This window comes from Molossus molossus, unplaced genomic scaffold, assembly GCF_014108415.1.
Source record: "Molossus molossus isolate mMolMol1 unplaced genomic scaffold, mMolMol1.p scaffold_m16_p_13, whole genome shotgun sequence".
Taxonomy (NCBI): Eukaryota; Metazoa; Chordata; class Mammalia; order Chiroptera; family Molossidae; genus Molossus; species Molossus molossus.
In genome coordinates, this window is record NW_023425348.1 from 81,471,311 (window position 1) to 81,490,249 (window position 18,939).

The 18,939-nt window shown below is 47.8% G+C and overlaps 1 non-coding gene across 1 annotated transcript; it reads right to left on the bottom strand.

Annotated features, from left to right (window-relative positions):
* Positions 1–15,890: 15,890 nt before the first annotated feature.
* LOC118629212 lies at positions 15,891–16,035 on the bottom strand. Its single transcript, XR_004959438.1, has one exon. It is a non-coding gene; the product is annotated as a U4 spliceosomal RNA (small nuclear RNA).
* Positions 16,036–18,939: the final 2,904 nt, after the last annotated feature.

Below are 18,939 nucleotides of genomic sequence, written 5' to 3' on the forward strand. Positions count from 1 at the left end.
GGTCTCCCTCCCTCCCGCTCAGTGCTGCTCCCTGCTCATTCCAGCCCCACGGTGACAGGCAGCCCAGGGTACCAGGATGGCACAGAGACACGCCTGGGGCAGGGCGAGGAGTCGGTCAGGGTGGCCTTGGCCTCCCAGGGCCCCACGGGACAGTAAGTATCCCCACGCTGAGTGTTCGAGCTCTTGCAGAAGAAGCTGTGTCAGAGGGGCTCCCCGTCTCCGGCTGGAGAGAGTGCTGGGCAGACTTACCCCTCCCAGAAGTCAGCCAGCCACTGTATGTCACCATTCGGCCCGCAGGGCCCCTCATCCTCTGGAATTATATTTCCATCAAATATTCATGTGTCTTTTTTATGGGCTATTGGAGGCCTGGGCCCACTGGGCCCTGCCAGCCACATGCTTTCCTGCCTGTGCCAGTGCCGATCCGCTCTGGGCTCTCAGCCTACCCCATGGCAGGAGACCACCCCTGATTGTCCCCACACAGGAAAGACCAAGGTCCCCAGAGCCCTCTCTCGGGTCTGTTCCTTCACCAGGCCAACCCACACGTGAGATTAGAAGCTACAGCAGCGGGAGAGAATTGCTACTGCTTCCCCAAAGCACAGGGGCCACGGCCAATGCTGTCGGTGCCCCACCGGGACGAGTTGGCTCTTCACGCCTGCACCTTCCTCTGAATGATTGTCCTAAGCTCAGGGGAGCTGCTCACTGAGAAATGGCTAGGAGCTTACTTCCCCCTTTCCCAGGACCAACTAATGTGGATGTGTAAGAAGGAAGCCTGGTTGCCACAGGATGGGGCAAATTCTGGAAAGCAATTCCTGCTGCCGAGCTCCCTGTGGGATCAGGCTAATAGACTTCTCCTGAAACTTTGCCTGCTCTGTTCTTCCTCTGCCCTAGCCAATTTCTCTTTTACTTACAGCTTTCTCCTAAGAGCTCTCCATCAAAAAACCATGTGCATAAGAATCCCCATCTCAGGCTCGAGTTCTAGCGAACCTACCCAAGACAGGGCCTTGAGCCCAATGGTCCTAACACTACACCTTGGAACTGACCCTGGAAAAGCTCCTCACTCACTGTAGGGGGAATGGGAGGACTCTCACCAATTAGACCCTGGGGAGACTCTGCCCCTAGAGCCTGCCAGAGGCAGCAAGACAGACGGCCCCTGCCTCACTGCCCCTTATACAGACAAGGAAACGAAGGTGGAATAACTTGTCCAAGGTCATGTAGCTGGTCCGGGAGAGAGCCAGGAACGTAGCTCAGATATATCCAACTCCTAATTCCAGGATTTTCCCTAGAGGAGCCACGTGCATTGTCCATCTCGTCTTTCAAGGTGCTATTCAAATGCCACTTCATCCAAGTAGCCTTCCCTGCTTACTTGTCAGAATCCATGATGCTTCCTTCTGGGCATGTCACATGTGCTTTGGTCTAGCTTCTGTATCATTCTACCCTCAGTGAAATTTAGGGGGTTCTCCACTTTCTCTCCCTCTTGCATGGGAAGCCCCTGAGCCCACAACCATACTTTTATTTAGAACCACAGAGGGACCAGAAAGGCCATTTTTCTTAATAAAGACAAACCCATGGCTTCCAAGAATAAGCTGGAGGAAACTGTCCCCGTGGAGGTGAGTCCCACCTGACCTTACTCTGCCTGTGTTGTACCTTCCCTCTGGTCACTGTTGCTATCACCATGCTGACCTCAAAGGACACTTGCATATCTTAACACTTTGGCCCAACTGTGGACAAATGCCCTTCCCAACCCCCCTGGCAACTAAGAGCTGGGACCTTCAGACCTGAGGTGAGGAACGGCACTTGGGAAATAAACACGGAGAGGATGTCAGTGCGGATCATTTTTCAGTCTTCAGTGACTGCAGCACCTCCGCTCGGAACCGTGTTGTCTGCATCGCACCCGTGTAGTCATTTACTTAATGTGTTTCTTTATGTTGACTCACTTTCTTTAACGTAGATCTAAAAGAAATCTCTCTCTCTCCTGCAGGAGAAAACCAGAATCCCTCTCCACAAATACAACATAGCTATAAAAGCAAGCACAGTCAGGCAAAGCGGCGGCCTGGAAAATGTGCGAGCCTGAACTCTTCTCTCTTTGTTAAAATAGGGCCTCAAGCCCTGGCCAGTTTGGCTCAGCGGTTAGAGCATCGCCCCACAGACCAGAGAGTCCCGGTTCAGTTCCTGCTGAGGGCACGTACCTCGGTTGCAGTTTGTCCCTGGCCCTGGTTGGGGTCGTGTGGGTGGCAACAACTCAATGTGTCTCTCTCACATCGATGTTTCTTTCTCTCTTTCCCCCTCTCTCCTCCCACTCTATCTGAACCTAACTGCAAAAAAAAAAAGGGGGCTCAACAAGGGCTAGGATGGCATTAAGGACACCCCCCACCCCCACCCTCAGAGACTCTCCTGCCAGGAGCGGAATGGAAAATGATTTTGAAAGAGAGTGGCTGGTCACAGTTTGGTGAGACTTGAAGCCAGATCTGTGAGCACCTGAAGTCCTCTAAGAACCCACACTTTGAGATGTTTACCCCAAGGATCTGGTTTACAAGGTGGGTCTAACTTACTCACCTTCAGCCTACCGTCCACCGAGGAGGGCGGTTCTCCTCCAGGAGGCCCCTGTGCCCCAGTCCTGCCTGCCGTCCTGCCTGGCGCAGTGGGCGCTGGGGGTGCTCAGAGAAAGACGGGGAGGCTGAGAGGCTGCGGGGGGAGGGAGAGGAGGCCAGCGGGGGCACTCTGGCATCTGACTGCAATCTATGAATTTCTAGTATGACAAAGACTGATTTTTATTTATTTCTTTTTTTAGAAAGTTAAGTGTGCTTTCTTTGCGTTTGAATGAGAAGCACATACCCTCAGAATCCTATTGTGGACAAAATCAGGCTTCATTGTAAAAACAATTGTGCCAAATTTAAAGCAGGGATTAAAATTGAGGCATGTTAAGTGTGGTCATTAATACATCAAGCTTTTTCTTCCAATCAGGAAGAAAGCTATTCTGGTCTGCCCTACACTGGCTTTCCCTGGGCTGGGGAGGCAGAGCGGGAGGGGGAGGGGAGCTCAGCGAGGCATGTGGGCGTCTCTGAGTCCCAGGACCCACAGCATCCTGGGCATGGCAACATAAAAAAAATGAGAACCCGACTTGTAAACAACAACAAAAAGAACATATGATCTGACAGAGGAGCTTTTTATTCTTATTTGTTAATATGTTTATAGGCAAAGGCTCACAGATTTATATATTTTAAATCACCTATACATATAGATTTAACAAATCCCCTTTATTTGAAACAAATGCCTAAAATTGGGGTTCTCCTGGAAACAGGACTGGCCACATAGCCCCCCCCCCTCCACCCCTGACTTTGTCTGGTTTTTCTTCTCCAACCAGTTATGGGGGCCCCAGCAGCATCTGGTGTCTTCTATCACCCTGGCCATGGTTCTCTGAGGTTGAGTTCATCTGCCCCATTTACAGGGGCACAGAGAGGGTAGCTCAGCTGCCCAAGGTCGCAGAGCAAGGAAGCACTGGAGAAAGAACACAGTTCTGAGTCCAAACCCTTCATTCCTAATGTGACAGTCCTCTGCCCCCTAGGAAGTTGCTCTGGGTGAGAAGGCCAGACCTCCAGTGACCCAGGAATGGGGAGGGAAGGGGACTGGGGGGAAAAGGGAACTTAGAAAACTCATGGCTTTGAGTATCTTATGTTCTTGGCCAGTCCTAAAGTGAGGAAATTTTGAAGTAAAATGTAGCTCTCGTCCACCAGAAGCCCTCAGACCATCTTCAAAAAGGCTGGGGCTGATTTCTAAACCCACGTGAAGCTACATGTTATATTCCCGGTGTGGGGATAATGGGGGGACCACACTTGGAAGGAAGAAGACAGAAGGAAAAGATAGGGCATATCAAAAAGACACAAGGTCCACCTGACAAAGCTCCCAATGACCCAAGTTAGAAGTTGAGCAAAAAGATAAATCACAATAGCATTGAATCCTGACCCTAAAAATACAATCCATACCCATGAGTCCATATACCTGCAAAGAAACAGGAAAGAGAGGCCGCCCTTCCTTACAGAGGGATCCCAAGTGACAGTGCAGAAGGCATGAGGGAAATGGAAAACCACCGCAGTAACTGCTGCAGACAAGATCCGTCGACGGATGCTGAAATCAGTGGGTGCAAGATGAAGCAGAAATAGGTTATGTGCATAGTCTCAAAGTGTCTCCCCCAAATAGTGAGCAATTCTCAAGGGAAAATAGTGAGTTTATAGTGGAGAATCCAGCAGATACCACCACCACCACGCGATGGAGGTTTACATCACTAGTTATCTGTCACCAACACGTCAATGTCATGTACCCCAACACAATGCACTGATGAAGCACATCCTTCCAAGGTACCCACCCCAATAAGGCATAACCCCAATATAATCATGAGAACACCAGACAAACCCACACTGAAGAATATGCACAAAATGACTGACAAGGACTCTTCAAAAGAGTCAAGGTCATGAAATAGAATGAAAGACTGACAAAATGGAGATTGGAGGAGACACAGCAACTACAGGCAACGTGGCATCCTGGATTGGATCCGGAACCAGAAACAGGCATTGGTGGAAAAACTGGTCAAATTCCAGTAAGTTCTGAAAGTTAGCTAATATTGTAACAAGATGAGTCTCTTAATTTTGATAAATGCTCTATGTTTATGTAAGATCATAATAAAGGGAAACTGGGTAAAGGGTATATGGGAACTCTTTGTAATAGTTTTACAACTTTTCTATAAAACCAAAATTACCTCCAAAAAATGTTTAATGGTATGGTAGGTTAAATAATGCTCTTCCCCAAATATTCATGTTCTTATCCCCGGAACTTGTGAATATTACCTTAAATGGCAAAGGGGGCGGGGAGAATTCATAGATATGATTAAGTAAGGATCTTGACATGGGTAGGTAATCCCAGCTTATACAGGTGGGCTCTCAATGCAAACACGTATCCCTGTAGATGAAGTCAGAGGGCACAGAGGAGCCAATGTGACCACAGAGGCAGAGATTGGAGTGGTGTAGCCACAAGCCAATGAAGGCCGGCAGCCCCCTGAAGCTGGAAGAAGCAAGGACCAGATTGTCCCCCTAGACCCTCCAGAGAGAGCACAGCCCTCCTTGGTGTCTGCCAGTGATACTGATTTTGGACCATGAGAGAATCAAATTGTGTTATCATAAGACACTGAGTTCGTAGTCATTTGTTACAACAGCAATGAGAAACTAATACTAATGGTTAAAACAAAACAATTGATGGGGTCGGCTTGAACGGCTCCCAAGACTCCTGCCAGCTGTGACATTCTTGGCACCTCAGTTCTGCATGGTAGGACTGCATGGCCCTGAACCCCTGAGAGAGTCCCTTTGGCCCGCCCCAGAGCACGCTGGGAGCTGCCAGTCGGCTGCAGCCCTCTGTGGAGCTGTGTCCCTCCTTCTCAGCTGGCAGGCTCAATAATGCCTCACTCTCCTCTCTAACATCCCTTGGACCTGTCCAGCCTGAGGCCAGAGGGCAGAGCGGCCATGCTCCAGGGACTGAACAGCTCAGCTGTCCACCAGCTGACTCCACGAGGCTAGTGCCAAAATCACAGCAACAGTCATTATAGCTCTGGGGGGAGAGAGGCTCACTGCTGAGTATTTTATATGCATCAGCTCACTTAGTCCCCATAACCACTTCATGTGTGGCTCAGAGAGGTTATGGGGTTTGCTCAAGGTCACATAGCTATCCAGCAGCTGACTCAGACAGAGTTCCACCCCTGGTGTCTGTGACTCAGAAAGCCTATGTCCCCAGTAACCAAGTCACACTGCCCACCTGACGTCTGCTAACTACCCCCTCCTTCTCAGCTGTGTCCTCTCCCTGGCAAACCCCAGCTATAGAAGGAAACCCAAAGTCGCCCTTCCTGGACCCCTGACTGCAACGCATGCAGACTTCAGCCGAACACAGAGATTTGCAGGTGAGGAAATCCTTGGGCTGGAAACGAACTGAGGGAGTTTAGAGGAGTTTTGACTTTCTCGGGTATATTGTTGGCCCGATTCTTTATCCCCAGGCGTTCAGACAGGGCTGGCGGCTCGGTCGCTCTGGCAGCCTGTGGAGGGAAGGGATCAGGAGCAGACTTGGGGCTCCAGGGGGAGAGAGAATGGCCCCAGATCGTTCTGGACTCCAGAGGCGGGCACATGAACTTGGCCCCCCATCAGCCAGCAATTCCCCTTCTAGAAGGAGCGGAATGCAGGCATTTTGCAGAAGTGAGTCTGGGAATGAAGAGACACAGTACCCTTATTTGGGGGTGAGAGAGGGGTCACTTCACCATCTCTTTGGCCACCTAAGAGCCTCAGTCCCCAGAATGACACAGCTCTCTCAGGGCAATTTCTAGAGCCATTAAGGCTTAAAGTTTCAGCCTTCACCTGGGGCTTGAATCCCCACGAAAACGTTAAGGTGCTATCTGGCTGCAGAGGCCAAGCCGGTAACCCTAAAAGTATAAACTGAGCCCGGCTGCTGTGGCTCAGTGGTTGAGCATCGACCCGTGCACCAAGACTGGCTCGATTCCTGGTCAGTGCACATGCCCAGGTTGTGGGCCAAATCCCCAATGGGGGGCATGCAGGAGGCGGCCAATCGATGTTCTCTCTCATCGATGTTTCTATCTCTCTCTCCCTCTCCTTTCCTCTCTCTTTCTAATATCAATCAAGAAAAATAATTTTTTTTAAGTGTAAACTGAGCTCAGAGTGCTATGACAATGAATGGTGAAGACTTCGGCAAGGAAAAAACCCCACAGGCCCTTTCAAGTTTTTCAACTTTTTCAATGTAAACACTGAGCCAACAAAAAAAAAAATCATGGCTCACTGCTTCCTGGCCTCCTGAGGACTGGGGATTGCCCAGCTCACTCCTTCTAGTCACTCGCCCTCCATCCTCCAGCCTTTTTCCAGGCCTGGGTCGCCTGTGCCTACCACCTAAATCACATTTCTATTTCCCTCTTCACATTTCTTTTCCCCGTTCTTAGAAGCCCAGCTCAAGTCAAAGCCCACCTCTTCCAGGAAGCTCTCCCTGACTGCCCCAACCCTCAGAGGTCTTCTCTCCCACACCTTCTGCGGCCCTTTGAGCGAAGGACCCATCCTTGTCCATCGTCACAGGGTGTGTAAGGGCACTGAGACCTAAGGTAGACTTGTCTTCCCAGTTCCACCCCAAGCACCAGGAGGATGGGGTCTGGGTCTTACAGCTCAGGTCATCAAATTTCAGACCCAGAGAAAACTTCCTTCAGGGCTTCTGCTCCAACTTCCTGACGTCACAGACTTTGATCACCTTTCCTCCAGGACCTGGATGTTCCTCATCTTCACCAGTGCTGCCCCAGTGGCTGGTGAGTTTAGGGTTGGTGCCACACAGCCACCCTCTCTGAGTGCCCGCCAAATGCCCTGACTTTGCAACAAGCAGCGACAGCGCTAACCAAGGCCTGTGTTCACTCGGGCGGAGCTGGGCACATCCACGCGCATCAGGCTTGTTCCCACAATACAGAAACAGTCCCAGTTAAAGAATGTTGGAGCTGGGAGCAACCCTGGGACTCTCTAAATAAATAACAATTGTATTAGCTATACTTCCATATTGCTTTCTATGTGTCAAGCACCATTTAATTCTCATATAAAACCTAGGAAGAAGGGACCACTGTTATTCCGATTTTCCAGATGAGCTGCAGTAGAGAAGTAGAGTCGTGGCCAAGGTCATGCATCTAATAAGTGCTGGAAAGGAACTCCTTCAAGTCCAGGGCAGAGCTGGGATGACTCCCAGCCTCCGTGCTGCCCACCAGCCTTTCTCGTATTCTGCTCACCTGTTTCCAGATGTTTCTAAGCCCTATCTGAATTGACCGGCTCTCTCTGGAGGCCAAAACCTCTTGGGCTTCCCTCTCCATAGCACTTGCCATGGGGCAATTGTTTGTAAACACAGCTTCTCATCAAACACCCAGAGAGCCTCCAAAGGGAGGGAAGAGGTCGTGGCCGTGCCCATATTCCAGCCCCCAGCCCAGCGAGTGGCGCACAGGAAACAGAAAACACATGGTGATTATTTTGTTACATAAATTAAAGTCTACGTGCTTGAAGAAAGATTGATAAAGTGCCGCTTTCTGGGAGGAGAGGCATCGCACCCACACCAGCTTCTCCGCAGCTACTCCATTCCCACCCTTAACAGGATGCCCAGCTCAGCCTGATCCGCTGCTGGCCCAGGCTCGCCTGCAGGTTTGTCTCAGCAGCGGGGTTTGCACAGTCATGCTGGATTAAGACCTGCTCCAGCTGTCACCCGTGGTGGAAGCTCGCCTATCAGGCAGCCCAGAAGGGCCGAGGATCTAATGGAGATTTGCTAATAAGATCTGAGTTGGTGAGCTTTGCATCCTATTAACATGGGGGCGTGCGGGCCTCTCTGTCTGCTAGAAAATTGCAAACACAATAGAAAAGTCGCTTATGAATATTAATAGGACTGGAAACAATGCGGAGAGAAATTGTTGACGTGATTGGGAAGCTGGGAGGGGCTGTGGGATGGGAGAGGCCTCCTTTCTCTCCTGCCCATGCCCGTCCCTCTGGAGCTGCCTGGAAGCGAGAAGTCTGCATGGCTGTCACAACTCGATCAAGAGTGACCAGCTTGATGGCCCCAGAAGGAAGGCTTGAGCCTGGTCTCCAGGTCCACATAGGCCAGTGCAATATCAGTTTGTGGGAGGACATGGTGAGGTGTTTGAGAAAAAGCGAGGGTACCCCTCTTCTACTCCTGGACTTCTCAGGTGAGACAAGCATCCCCCTTGGACTCTTTTCTGAAACCAAGTCTTGTCTAAAGCAGCTTCCAACATGGAAGGTCATGGGCTCCGATTCACTGACAAACCAGCACATACACTCAACCAGCAGAACTCTCAGAACAGCCCAGAGAATGCTCAAGTCCAAAGAACCCTTCACGAGCACCCCCATCCCCTCCCAGCATTTCCAAAGCTGTGTACTGGGGAAGCTTAGGGGTCAAAAGCCAGGGCCTCAGGTGCCCCAGGAGACAGAGAGAAGGCCAAGAATGTTGGGCCCTGGATTACAGATTCAAGACTGGAATTCAGATCTTTTGACCCCCTCCTTCCCCTCCCCCAATCCAAAGCTGAGATAGAACTGGGAACCCAAAGGTGGGTAAGACATACTCCCTGCCCTGCTAGGAATTTAGTCGGATGGGGAGGGAAGACGTGCACTTCTCAGACCCCTATGGCCGTGTATTTTTTATCCTACTAGTCAATAAAGAAAAGAGACAGGCCTGGCCGGTGTGGCTCAGTGGATTGAGCATCGTCCCTGGTTCAATTCCCAATCAGGGCACATGCCTGGGTTTCGGGCTCGATCCCCATTAGGGGGCATGCAAGAGGCAGCCAATCAATGTCTCTCATTCACATCGATGTTTCTATCTCTCTCCCTTCCTCTCTCTCTCAAAAAAAAAATCAATTAAAAAAAAAAAACATATCTAAAGGAAAGAGAGAAAAGAAAAGGCGCAGACCCCAGTTGGAAAATGGATAACCGCCAGGAACAGCTGGCCAGCGGGAGCGGAGAAGCACAGAGGGACACAGCATAGCGCAGCGCACACTGAAGCCAGACACCCTTCTGTTCAGTGCCAACTACAAAGCACAGCCTTTTCTCCATCATCTGGGCAATCTTCACTGAGTGACTGATGAGCAAACTCCTCAGAACTTCATCTGTAACCTGGCTTTAGAATACCTACCCTCTGGGGTTATGAAATAAGATCATTTATGCACAGTGTGCAGACCACTCTGGCCCATAGGAGGCACCCAGTACATCTCTAGTTCCTTTCTTCCTTCTTTCTTTGTGGGTGGAGTCTGCCCAGGATCCATTCATGCCTCTCCTGGCCATCTCTTCCCAGGGAACAGATCCTCCTCGGCTTTCAGTCCCTCTGAGCTAGGTGAGGCTGGCCCCGCCCCTAGGGTGAGTCTGTGAGCCAGCCTGGCCAATCTGAGTGTGGTATCACTCGGCCAGGGTGATTGGTTCTGAAATCAGAAGTATGCTCTGACCAGGCCAATCAGAGCCAAAGGAATTCAACTTTAGGGTTTGATTGGTACTTTTGGAAGCGTCTTGCTCCTTCTGCTAAGGTTTCTGAGGGGCGCAGGTATACACCTGTTGCTTCTGGTAGCCAGTTTGTCCCCAGAAGGCATCACAGAGAAAAACTGAGCTGGAAGATGGGAAAAAATAAGATTTCTGACAGGCACCATTTGTTCCCCTGGATATATCTGTGCCTGAACCAAGAACTACCTCCTAGATATTTTTGTTACACAAGCCAAAATACTCCTCTTTTGCTTTAAGCCAGTTGGGTTTCTGTCCCTTGTAACTGAATGAGTTTTAACTAACCCACTCAGCTACGTGTGACTGGGACCACTGCCCAACCTAAGCTTGAAACTAATAGACAGCCCAGCCTCCCTTCCTCACTTCTACCACCTCCCCAGCTCCAGGATCCGCCTTGAAAACTCAGGATTTGGGAAGCTTCAGGTTCTGTTTCCAAGATCCATTCATTGACTGTCTGTCCCCTGTTCTAACCTGGTATCAGCTCCCTCTGCTTCTCAGCCCACAGAGGGAATGCAGAGGTGTGAACTCTCCAGGTTCTGGGAGGGAGACCCCTACACATCTCCCTGTGTATATGCAGCCTGAGAGAGTGTGGGAACAACCCAGTTCTCCCCTGGCTACCAAAGCTTATCATTGCGTGAGGGAGGGACAGGTGGAGGAGGGAATTCATAGGTTAGACCAAGATCTCACCCTGATGGCACGCTGCCAAATCCAACCTGCAACCTTTTTCATTTGCCCAGTCTGTGTTTAAATTTTTTTAGTTAATGTTTTTAAGTGAGAAATGTACCTTCGAGCTTATTGAAGCCCACAATTCCATTTTTCTACACCTCTGAAGCTTCTCATATTTATAGTATGTGGCTGGCCCCCAAAGCCATTTGAGTCTATAATCCCTGGTTGGATCCTCCAGCCCTTTTCCTGCAGGGCCATACCAGGGGAGCAGTTGATGGGGTCAGAGGTTTTTGCAAGATTACACAATCAAAGCTTGGGAAAGGCCAGTACTGTCATTGGTATTATTAAGCCCCCAGTGGGATACATTACCTCTGTTGCCCCTTCCTGCTCTACGCGTCCAGTCTAGGGGCCTGCCAGACCCTCTGTGGCTCTCCCTGGTGCTGGTTTTTGTGTGAATTCCAAAGGTTCGCCCTCCTCAGACGCACCTGTTCTCCCACAGGTGCTGGGCCCCAGGGAGGAGCTGCTCCGTGCAGCAGGGGCCCCCGCAGGCCTCTCTGCTAGTTTGCACTGTATTTGTGAGATAATTACTAATGACACAGATCATTTTTATTAGCTGAGCTGTCTGCATTAAAATGATAGATATTTTTTATTAAAAACATCCGAGGGAGCTGCCATCACAGTAGGAGAAGGATAATTTTCCGTTCAGTTTAAGAGCAGATGGTTGCTGAAATGTTCAATGTAAATAAATTGAGACTCTGCCTAAGTGTTGGGTAAACATAATGCAAATGCACTGACCTGCTTCGAGCCTCCTGCCCTCTGGGGCTCTCACAGCCCCTCCTTCAAGCCTGTGAGCCCTACCCTACCAATAAGGGGACTTCTCCCCCGAGCAACATGGAAAAACCAGGCCACCAGGTGCAATGGTCTGAGAGACGGGCAATGATCTGCTAGGGTCCACCCCAGAGCTCTGGGTGCTGCTGATGTTGTTACGGAAGCTGGAGCTGGAGAGGCCAAGAAGCCGGGCCAAAGAGAATGGGTCCAACCACAGAGCGATGGTCTGGGCAGGGGTCAACCTGTCTGGGCACCAGGTCTTGGGCAAGTCCTCTCCCCTCTCTGGACCTCAACCTACCATCTGAGAAGTGAAGGCCTTGGATCAGCCATAGCGCCCAAAATGGACTAAAAGGAGGAAAGTTTCCATTAAAAAAAAAAAATGTTTTAGCAACCAAAGTGATTTGAAACCATTGAGATAAACAGGTTTCTTTATTGAAGGGTTTCTCAGAATATTTACTGTGTCAATGTGGATTGTATTTCTCCAAAATGGTAAGAGTAATTAGAAGATCCCAAACTCAGTGTTCACGGAGCCTTTTTCCCCCGAGGTGCACTGCACAGTTTGGGGAATGCTGGCTGAGAGGTTTTGCCAAGGGCTCACTCAGCTCTGGTGTTCTCTGCTCTGTGGGTCGATGTCATCTGAAGACAGTCCCCTGCTCACTGAGTCGTTTCGCAAGCATTCACAGACTGCTGACCACGTCTGTGGCACTGAGCGATGAGCTGAGCATACAGCGGTGCAAAGAACACAGATGCTGTGAGTCCCCCCCGTACACCCACAGCCTGCCCCAGAGGCTGCCTGTGGAAGTTTACACCCATCTACCCATTTCTGCATCACGTTGCCTACATGCATTTTTCCAGCTGTGCCAGCATTGACATCCCAGGAGTAACCTTCAACCAACAAGGGATGGGAGTTAATAAACAAATATCCCAGCTTTCTTGCCTTCTAGGGGGACAATTCTGAGGCATATTTACAAACTCTCAGAGGTTCCCCAACAAGACTGAGTTCTAGCTGCTCACAGCAGTCATCCCCTGATAGGCAGATTCCTTGCTGACTTTCTCCCTTCTCCATGTATCTTCCGACTCCCTCACAGTATATTTAGGGATCATCTCCCAAATTAAATATTTATACCTAAGTTCTTGTCTCAGTCTCTGCTTGGGTGGAAACCCAAACTAAGACAGCCCCTGCTCTCACAGACCTCAGGGTCTGGTGGCAAAGGCAGCAAGAAATGAACGAATATTGATCATAAATTGCAATGAGAGATGGAAAGTGAAAAAATCGTGATGCAGCACAGTGTGAGGGGAGGAGCTAATTCAGGGAGATTTTACTGAAGTTCACTTTGGTCCAGCCACTGGGGATTCAAGACTCAGCAACCCAATCTCATGAAGGTGACAGAGAATCAAAGTCTAATGTACTGCGAAAGAAGCAATAATAGAGGAGAATACAGAGGACAGAGGAGGGACCACCCTCTGGGACATGGAACAACCTGCTGCTTGGGACTTTATCCCACCATAATGGAGATCTGGTCTAAGGGCCTCATTCACACTAAAGTGTAAAAGACTAACATCTTCTGAGATATGAACTTTCTTCAAAGATGAGTGGCTTTCTCTACATTAGCCCTTGGAGAGGGCTGAATTGCTCCTCCCATGGAATCTTTCAAAAGCCCTTGAAGGTATTTTATGTTGGCAGGTGCTCGCTTCACCAATGTGAATGTCCTGTCCTATCCCCACCAATTCCTCCTCCTGGGAGCAGTTATGGTGTTGGAGGGAGCCACCCCTCTTACCCTGAGATTTCAGGCCATGGCTCCTCAGAAAGAGGAAGGAACAACTCTATCTGCCCGTGCTCTGAGACACTGACAGTGGCTTCCACCTGAATCGAAGAGGAACCAAGAGCATTTCCCCCATGAATAAGCTGTGTGTCTCTCATTAGAAAACTGGAAGGAGCAGAGGAACAAGAACATAACTAGTCTCTAAATTAAAAGATGGGCTTGCAGACAGAAACGTTGAGAGAGAGACGAGGAGGAAGAGAGAGAAAGGAATGACTCTCACCGACTTTGCCAACATGATGATGGACACTATGAGATTATCTACGAATTTTACTTATTTCTTAGTCATTTTCTGTGTCCCAAGTTTTCTTTGTTGAGTATGTTTCAGTGTTCTTTTTAAACAAGTGTACTCTTTTAGACAGACTCAACTGGTGTAGCACAGTAGGTATTCAATGAATGTTTGTTGATCTTTTATGAAAACAGGGGCCATGCTGCCCCAAAATGTCCCAGACTCAGTTTCTCAGGGTAGGAAGAGTCTGTGAGGTCACCTTTTCAGATGCAAAGCCCTTTCTTCACGGCAACCCTTCCTCAGAAGCTCAGCAAAGGGAAGAGTAGGTCTGGGTAAATAGGGGTAGGGGAGGTGGTTAAGTACCTCCAGCCACTGAGACACCACCTTAGAGTCCCTGGTAGTCCACAGACTTTATCATGAAAATTGTGATTTTGCCCCCATTCCATCTCCAAACACACACCTTTTTCAAATTTGATTACAGGAGGCTCAGAAAGAAACAATGGATCCAAGATCATACAATGACTTGGTGGCCAAACCAGTTTACAGCCAAAACTTGCCCTAAATGGGCATCTCTTTACTTTCACTGATTTAACCGTCCATCATGAACAAACTGCTGTGGCCGTGGGTCGGGGGAGGGGATACACCAGTTGTCTGGAGTCCATCGGGGCTCACCCTTGAACCTGGTGTTCAGCGAGTCTCACATGCACCAGACTAAGGGGTCCTGCTGGTTATCATTGGGCACTGTTAGAGGGAGAGGCGACAGAGCCAGGACGCCAATCCAGGAAGCCCCTGTTAATTCTATTGGACCAACATCCCTGCATCTCCATGGCTGTATGTGCAGATGACATATCTTTCTTCCTGGAAGCAGATGGTCTCTCAGGCCTCCCACTCCAAGGGGTTAGCAGGGGACAGTGCAAAACCAGGAGACCAGGCTCTGCCACTTGTTAGCTGTGTGCCCTTGGACAAGTCACCTCCCCTCTCTGGGACTCAATTTGCTCCATTTTAGGAAGGAAGACGAGATCAGGAATGGCCGAAGGTTTACTCACCTGGCAACTGTGGTCAGTTGGTGGAGACTGCCCGGAGAGAGTGCTGAGGCTACATCTGAGCTCAGTGGGCCATGGATGTTCCTTCCCCCAGAACAAGGAGTTCGTACATGACTGTGTAGCACTCCTTGTTCTATAGGAATAAGCAGCGCTAGGTCTGGGGATTCGTGTGACCCCCCTGAAATTCCAAGACCTCCCCAAGGACCTCCTTCTTCCCTATAGGTTTGTCCCCAACTCTGCCAGACCCAGAGCTTAGGGGTCATCCAATCAGAGGGTGAGGATAATGAGCTCTTAATTATAGGGGCCTTGGACAGCCACCCCTGGCCGATCCCCCAAAGCTGCCCCAACCTCTGCACCAGGATGCAGGGAAGTCTGGAGGAGAGAGTGGTACCCACAGGTTGACCTTACTCTGTACAGTAAGTGTGTGTTCCTGAGAAAATTGCACTCAAATTGAATTTTTATAAATGGAATCCTATTTCAGCAATGATTTACAACACAATTTCCAAGACACTTTATCTTCATTTTGAAGTAATGTTCCTAACATTTTAGCTTGGAACTCTCTTTCCTTTTATAAGCACTAAGAGTTTTCCAGTTAGATGAGGCCACAGAAACCACCAAGTCCTACCCTTTCAATTTCTGGGAAATTGAGGCCCAGAGAGGGAAGGAGACTAGCATTTGGCAAATAGCTACAAGGTCCCATTTTAGTTCTTTCTGCGCCTTGTGTCACCCAGTTTTCTAACAATATCATAAAATGGGATTGACATCATCCCCACTTTACAGATGAAGAAACTGAGGTTCAGGCAGATTACATCACTGGCACACACCCAGCTGGTAAGCGGCTCCTTCAAATCTTCCAAGGACTTCTGTTGCCCACCCAGCTATGATCTACGAGGATCTGCATGACTGAGCCCCTCACCCACACCCCTCCAACCTCACCCGCCACCTTTCTAGTGCTCAAACCACACCTCAGGGTCTTTGCCTTTGCTGTTCTCTCTGCCTGAAATGCTCTTCCCACTCATTTCTGGCTGCATTCTCCTTCATTCAGTTATCACAACTCATCACTCACACCAACAAAGAGTCTCACCCTCCCAACTACCCACACACCTATTACATTACCTAATTTTCTTCATAACATTTGTCACTCTACGAAATTACTTCTTGAGTTCATTGATTTCTTTGTTTATTGTCTCCCGATAGAATGTAAGCTCTGTGAGGACAGGCACACACCTGCCTCTCCTCACTGTATCGCCAATCGCTAGGCCCGGGGATGCAGAGCGAATGAATGGCTATTGGATCTGAGATTCAAGTCCGGATCTATACAACTTTTTTTTTTCAATTAACAATAATCGCGCCTCGGATAAACCTCATTGGCTACGATACTGGCACTGCGCAAAGCTGAATCTATACAACTTTTTAAAAATCATTATCATCGCCCTGGCCGGTTTGGCTCAGCTGTTAGAGCGTTGGCCTGCGATCCGGAGAGACCCAGGTTCAGTTCCCACTAAGGGCACGTACCTCGGTTGCAGTTTGTCCCCGGCCCTGGTCGGTCGTGTGGGTGGCAGCCACTCGATGTGTTCCTTTCATATCGATGTTTCTCTCTCTCTCTCTGTTCCTCTCTCTCCCTCCCACTCTACCTGAACAAAAAATAGAAAAAATGTCCTCAGGTGAGGATAAAAAATTTTAAAAAATTTTAAAAAAAATCATTATTATCAGCAAGTAATTTCTTAATAGAAAAGTTCTTCGAAATATGGTATTTGGGGGTTGTTTCTTAAAACACATCTGGGTTATCACAGATGAAATATTCTTTTTTTTTTTTTTTTTTTGAAATTTTTATTTATTTATTTATTTTTTTGTTACAGATATTTTACCTTTTTACCCCATTGGCACCCCCCACCCCACCCCCCCTCCACCCTGTCCCCGGCTTAGTTGTCCATGTCCATTGGTCATGCATACATGCATATAAGTTCTGTGGTTTATCTCTTCCCACCCCCCCACCCCCCATCCCCTCTTCTGAGGGATGTCAGTCTGTGCCCCACTTCCATGTGTCTGGGTCTACTGTATTCCTCAGACTGTTATGTTCATTATATTCCTTATATAAGTGAGATCATGTGGTATTTGTCCTTCTCTGCTTGGCTTCTTTCACTTAGGATAATACTTTCCAGGTCCCTCCATGTTGTCTCAAAGGATAAGAGATCTTTCTTTCTTACTGCTGCATAGTATTCCATTGTGTATATGTACCACAGCTTTTTGATCCATTCGTCTACTGGTGGACACTTGGGCTGTTTCCAGATCTTAGCTATTGTAAATAGTGCTGCTATGAACATGGGGGTACATATATTCTTCCTGATTGGTGTTTCAGGCTTCTTAGGGTATATTCCCAGCAGTGGAATCACTGGGTCAAATGGAAGTTCAATTTTTAATTTTTTGAGGTAGCACCATATTGTTTTCCATAGCGGCTGCACCAGTCTGCATTCCCACCAGCAGTGTATTAGAGTCCCCTTTTCTCCACACCCTCGCCAACACTTGTTGTTTGATGATTTGTTGATGGCGGCCATTCTGACAGGTGTGAGGTGATACCTCATTGTTGTTTTAATTTGCATTTCTCTGATGATTAGTGATGTTGAGCATTTCTTCATATGTCTCTTGGCCATTTGTATGTCCTGTTTGGAGAGGTGTCTATTCAGCTCCTCTGCCCATTTTTTAATTGGGTTCTTTGTCTTCCTTTTGTGGAGTTGTATGAGCACTCTGTATATATTGGAAATTAACCCCTTATCTGATACATCATTGGCAATGATGTTCTCCCATACAGTGGGTTGCCTTTCCATTTTGATGATTGTTTCTTTTGCTGTGCAGAAGCTTTTTAGTTTGATGTAGTCCCATGTGTTCATTTTCTCCTTTATTTCTGTAGCCTTAGGTGATGTATCAGTGAAAATTCTGCTCCGTATGATGTCCGAAATTTTGTTGCCTACATTTTCTTCTAGAATTTTTATGGAGTCACGGGTCACATTTAAGTCTTTTATCCATTTTGAGTTTATTTTTGTGTATGGTGTAAGTTGATGGTCTAGTTTCATTTTTTTGCATGTAGCTGTCCAATTTTCCCAACACCATTTATTAAAGAGGCTGTCTTTACTCCACTGTATGCTCTTGCCACCTTTGTCAAATATTAATTGAGCGTATTGCCTTGGGTCCATTTCTGGGTTTTCAGTTCTGTTCCACTGGTCTATATGCCTGTTCTTGTGCCAGTACCAGGCTGTTTTGGTTACAGTCGCTTTGTAGTATAACCTGATATCTGGTATTGTGATCCCTCCAACTTTGTTCTTCTTTTTCAAGATTGCTGTGGCTATTCGGGGTCTTTTTTGGTTCCATATGAACTTTTGAAGTATTTGTTCTAGTTCTATGAAATATGTCGTTGGTATTTTGATGGGGATTGCATTGAATCTATAGATTGCTTTGGGTAGTATGGACATTTTAATGATGTTAATTCTTCCAATCCATGAACAGGGTATGTGCTTCCACTTTTTTATATCTTCCTCTATTTCTTTTTTCAATGACCTGTAGTTTTCTGCAAATAGGTCCTTTACTTCTTTGGTTAAGTTTATTCCTAGGTATCGTAATTTTTTTGGAGCGATGGTAAATGGGATTGTTTTTTCAGTTTCTCTTTCTGTGAGTTCATCATTGATATACAAGAATGCCGTCGATTTCTTGACGTTAATTTTGTATCCTGCTACTTTGCCAAATTCATTTATTAAGTCTAATAGATTTTTGATGGAGTCTTTAGGGTTTTCTATGTACAATATCATGTCATCTGCAAATAATGATAGTTTCACTTCCTCCTTTCCAATTTGGATCCCTTTTATTTTTTCTTCATGTCTGATTGCTGTGGCTAAGACTTCCAGTACAATGTTAAATAAGAGTGGCGAAAGTGGACATCTCTGTCTTGTTCCTGTTCTTAATGGAAATGTTTTTAGTTTCTGTCCATTGAGTATGATGTTGGCTGTAGGTCTTTCATATATGGCCTTTATTATGTTGAGATATGATCCCTCTATTCCTACATTGCTGAGCGTTTTTATCAGAAATGGATGCTGGATTTTGTCGAATGCTTTTTCAGCATCTATTGATATGATCATGTGGTTTTTATTCTTCATTTTGTTTATGTGGTGTATCACGTTTATTGATTTGCGAATATTGTACCAGCCTTGCATCCCTGGAATGAATCCCACTTGGTCGTGGTGACTAATTTTTTTGATGTATTTCTGGATCCGATTTGCTAGTATTTTGTTCAGGATTTTGGCGTCTATGTT